This window comes from Myotis brandtii, unplaced genomic scaffold (genome assembly GCF_000412655.1).
Source record: "Myotis brandtii unplaced genomic scaffold, ASM41265v1 scaffold210, whole genome shotgun sequence".
NCBI lineage: Eukaryota > Metazoa > Chordata > Mammalia > Chiroptera > Vespertilionidae > Myotis > Myotis brandtii.
In genome coordinates, this window is record NW_005357847.1 from 319,995 (window position 1) to 325,062 (window position 5,068).

The following is a 5,068-nucleotide window of genomic DNA, read 5'->3' on the forward strand; positions in this document are numbered from 1 at the left end:
TTCTATAATCGAAACAATGTATAACTTCAGCTCTGAGATCCCGGCAGGCTGAAAGCTGGTTTCTAGGGTTTTGTTTAGCTTCTTATTTGCAACATAGTACATAGTTGCTTAGAGTTGCAACTCAGAGGCCGGCAAGTGAGGCGGGGAACGTTGGAGTCTGCAGTCACTGAAGCAAGCCTCATGTTCGCTTCCAGCTGCCTGGCTGCCGGCCGCCATCTTGGTTGACAGTTAATTTGCATAAGGATATGCTGATTAGCCAATGGGAAGGGTAGCGGTCGTACGCTAATTACCATGTTTCTCTTTTATTAGTGTAGATAGACTAGGGGCCCAGTGCACAAATTCGTGCACCTTGAAAGGAACTGTGGGCCACGAGGCTGCAGTGGGCACAATGGCAGGTCTCAGCCCATCCTCCGCATCCCCTCCCTGCCCCTCTCATTGTGGCCCCTGGTCTCCTGTTTTCTTGCAGCCCCGCTCCCGCTGCCACCACTCCCATGCGCTGACAGTGCCGTCCCTGCTCGCATCTGCACGGAGTTATTGGGGCCAGCGCCAGCAATGGGTGTGAGCGGGGCTGGTGCCCTCAGGGACGATCGGGGCTGGCAGCTGCCGCTCGCACCTGCTGATGGCACCGATCAATTAGGGCTGGTGCCAGGCACCGGCAGCAGGTGCGAGCAGCAGGTCTGGTGCTGGAAGCGGGTTCGAGCAGGGCCAGCGCTGGCAGCAGGTGCCAGTGCCAGGTGGGACTGCAGCGTGCAGGAGCAAAGAATTTTCAGTAACCACCAGAAGCTTGCCATGATGACAGCGAATGGTGTCCTGCCTTGATCTAGTGCCCCCGCTCACCTGCTCCACCATCCTGCTGTGGCCAACACCTGCCATGTTCCACACTCTGCCATCTGCTGCCGATGTCTGTCATGTTCCACGTGCACACCCTGGTGGTCAGCACACGTCATAGCGACTGGTTGTTCTGTTGTTCGGTTGTTCGGTTCAGTTGTCCCGTGCCAGGAATCAATTCCAGCATGTCATAATTTCAAGAGTTTCATCAAAAGGTTGATGAAACTTGGGGACTCAACAGGGTTGAGTCACACATGTAGTCACTTGTTGGGAATGGCTAAAGGCATTTCCCCAAACCTGAATAGGAAAATGATTGTGGCTGCCAGACATTTAAAAGGCATCTTAATCTACATGTTATTGCCCCCTACTGGCCAAATACCTGAACAGCGGTAGGCTAATTCCCCCAAACTGACAATGCTTCTGTACCCTTTGAAACCTTACCCTTTGAGGTGTATTATCTCCACCTTGCCTTAGGACAAATTGTCTTAATAAAAGCAAGGGTCCTAGACAAGGAGGGAGTCTTCAGTTCCTTTAGCTGAAGATCCTCTGACCCCCAATGCCTTTCAAAATTATATCTTCGTCTCTGGCTCTTTATTAGTCTCTGGATTCCTATGTCATCTGCGCACAGCCCCTTTTCCAGATTCCTGAACCCTTCTTGATGCTGGGACAAGAACCCCAGCAGTCCCGCAGTTTGGTCTGTTTGCATATTAGGGTTTAATATATATAGATGTTCTCCAATCCTTCCACTTCCAGGGAAAGGGGCAAAGGAGGATTGCTGAAAGTGATAAGGGAGGCAGAAGGGTGAATGTTTTTGGGGGTGGTGGGGAGTGTTTCCTCCTGATAAGGAGCTTCAAAGGAGAGTAGCCTGCTTCTGCTACCCTCTGTTTCCAGAGACACAATTTCTGATTGGCATCTGGCAGGACAGAGCAGTTGCAGGTACAGGACTGGGAGCATCTTTTTGCATGCAGCTCCCTGCAGAGTCTCTTCTGGTCAAAGCTTTGTTCTAACCTTTTTTCCCAGAGCCAGGGCTGCTGGGTGGTCTGGGGAAGGAGGGCAGAATGGAGGTAGGGCAGGGTAGGGCAGGGCAGGAAGAAGTATGGGGTAGAAGACTGGGGGGTGCGGGAGGGAGAAGGTGAAATTTGTGTGTGTGGGGGGAGGGCTGGTGCAGGAGAGTTGGGGTCAGCATAGGAAGGTTTGGAGGTACTGGGGGACTAAGAAGGACCAGCAGATGCCAGAACAGGGGAAAGGGTCTATGGAATCAGGTGCGGGTCTGCGAGGGTGAGGATAGACTAAGTCCCCTCCCCAGACCCTGCCATCCCAGGTGGCTAGTGGGAGGGGTCCATGGAGAGGTGCTGAGCCCCCTATACTTTGTGTCTGAGGCTCCAGAACATGTGGCCAACACGCCCTGCCCCTGCCACCCCTGCTGAAGTGCTAGCATTTGGAATGCATTTGCAGACACATAGATTGTTTTTAAGTTAATGCTTTTTAATTCACTCTGTTTCCCACTTGTTTTTTTTTTGAAAAGGCAGATCCTGCTGGTGTCCATTCCTTTGCAGGGGCGGCAGGGGTGTTCTCCATGGGCAGAGATCTGATGAGAGACAGAGACAAAAGGCCCAGGGAGACATGGGGAATAAGTAAACAGGATCAGAGAGCAAGGAAAAGGGAGAAAGATGCACAGGGTGAACCAGACAGACACAGAGAACCCAGGAAGGCTAAGGGAGGAACTCAGCCCTAAGGGAAGAGCAAGTGTGCTGAGAAATCCTGCTTCGGGATGGTGGATCCCTCCACTTCCAACTAAGGAACCTGGGGCTGAGCTTGCTCTCCTCTGTGCTCTGGTTCTATTCAGCATAGACATGGCTGAATTGGCCTCAGGGAAAGGGCTGGAAGGATGTGGCATGCAATGGACTGAATACACAGGACCAGGGTCACTGAAGGCTAGGAATCTGAGACCAGACAGAGAGAGGAGGACCTGGAGGGGTTGCCTCCCAGGTCCCCACACACCTTCTGTTTTTGAGAGAAGCCGGAATCCCGAATTCTGTGTTGCAGCTCTGGAGAGTGGTGGCCCTGGCCTGCTGTGCCGCCTAGGGTGAGTGCCCTAACCTCTCTGAGCCCTGGCTATGCCACCTGCAGGAGAGGAGCGCTGGTGGCTGAGGTTCAAAATGGGTCAGGGGCCGAAGAGACAGAGCTCGGTCTAGGACACCTCGGTTTGGCGGTTACATCTGCAATCCCAGAGATTTTTGGCCTCGGCTGCTGCTCCAGGCTCATGTTTATGTAGGACCTGTGCAGACTGGAGAGCCAGGAGCTAGCGCAGCCGTGGGCAAACTACGGCCCGCGGGCCAGATCCGGCCCGTTTGAAATGAATAAAACTAAAAAAAAAAAAGACCGTACCCTTTTATGTAATGATGTTTACTTTGAATTTATATTAGTTCACACAAACACTCCATCCATGCTTTTGTTCCGGCCCTCCGGTCCAGTTTAAGAACCCATTGTGGCCCTCGAGTCAAAAAGTTTGCCCACCCCTGAGCTAGCGCTTCCTTCCTTTGTAGCTGAGAACCAGTTCATCCTACCCCTCCCCCGACCCAGTGACCCCTCCTCTCCTCATTGGTGGCTGGTACTCCTGAACCTTCCCAGCAGCCAGTGTAGACACACAACCAACAAACAAAGATATCCCCAAGCCAGCATGTGGTGGCTGTGTAGACAGTTGGGCAAACACAGACACATGACACAGGGTGCTGTGGATGGGGATAGAGCTTCCTGGCCTGGCAAGAGGGCTCATTCAGCGGAACAGCGCAGAACAGCAGCTCCGCAGGCACGTTCACCCGGGGCACAGCTCCCAGGCCCAGAGTCGGTGAACTGAAAGCCCGGGACAATTAGAGCTAATTACATGTGTGCAAACAGCTGCAGCAGAGGCCGTGAGTGAGCCTCCCATCCACCGGCCTGCCCCCTGCAATCCTGCCCCAGTAAAGGGGCTTTGCTGGCACAGCTGGGGCTGAGTGCCTGGGGGAAGGGCACACAGGTGGAGAGCCCCTGGGGTCCAGGGGTTGGGGTGAGCCCTCCACCTCCAGAGTGTCCCCCGTGATTATACACTTCAGTGTGTGCTGTGGCCCTGGATGCCCCAGGATGGCTGGTTGCTACCGTGTTAGGAATTGGACCAGAACTAAGTCCTAGCTCCCCTTGGCCCTGGTGGCATGGGCCCCAGCTTTTGGGTCCTTAGCTTTCTATTATCTCGGCCTCCTGAGCATTCCTGTCTCTGTGAAGATTTGAGACTCGGCTCTCCTTGTATCCTGCCATGGGGAGTGCCTGTCTGGTGCTGAGGCCACGGGTGAGGACGGGGCAGAGTCTGGTGCTTGGCTTTTGGTGATCAGTTTGTCTCTGCCTGGATGTGCCACAGGACCCCAAAAGAGCAACTTTTCTGAGCTTTCATTTGTGCCTCCATACTGTGCATGCCTCCTCTGAGACACGGAATCCAAGGGGAAGAAGAAAGGAGCGAATTCCTCACATGTGAATGAGGTTTTACACTTTGAACTACTAGCCTGAATCAGTGATGTAATTTTGTGGTTTCAGGAGCCTTTGGCAGGTTGGGTTGGAGTGGTGGCGGGGTAGGGTTTTCTACTAGAGGCCCGGTGCATGAAATCCATGCACTCAGGGGGGTCCCTCATTCCAGCCTGCGCCCTCCCACAGTCTGGGAGCCCTTGGGAGATGTCCAACTGATGGCTTAGGCCCACTGGCAGTCAGACATCCTTAGAGCTGCCACAGAGGCTGGAGAGGCTCCTGCCACCACCGCTGCGCTTGACAGCCATGAGCCCAGCTCAGGGCTTCTGGCTGAGTGGCGCTTCTTCTGTGGGGATGCACTAACCACCAGGGAGAAGTTCCTGAGTTGAGCGTCTGCCCCAGGGTGGTCAGTACACGTCATAGAGACCAGTCGTTCTGCTGTTTGGTCGATTTGCATATTAGCCTTTTATTATATAGGATAGGGGCCCGGTGCATGGGTGGGGTCCAGCCTGCCTGCTCCAATGGGGGCCAATTGGGACCGGCTGGGTGGGGAAAGAGGACACTGGTGATTGGTCACTGGCCCCACCCTCGATTGGGGTGTTGGGGGCTGATCGGGGACCAGGCTGGCCAGGGGGGCGCAATCAGGACCTGGATCAGGCTGGTTGGCTGCTGCAGTGTGCAGCATAGCCACCAGTCGTTCTGGCCTTTCTGGTTGTTCTGCCGTTCGGTCGCTGGGCTTTCATATATA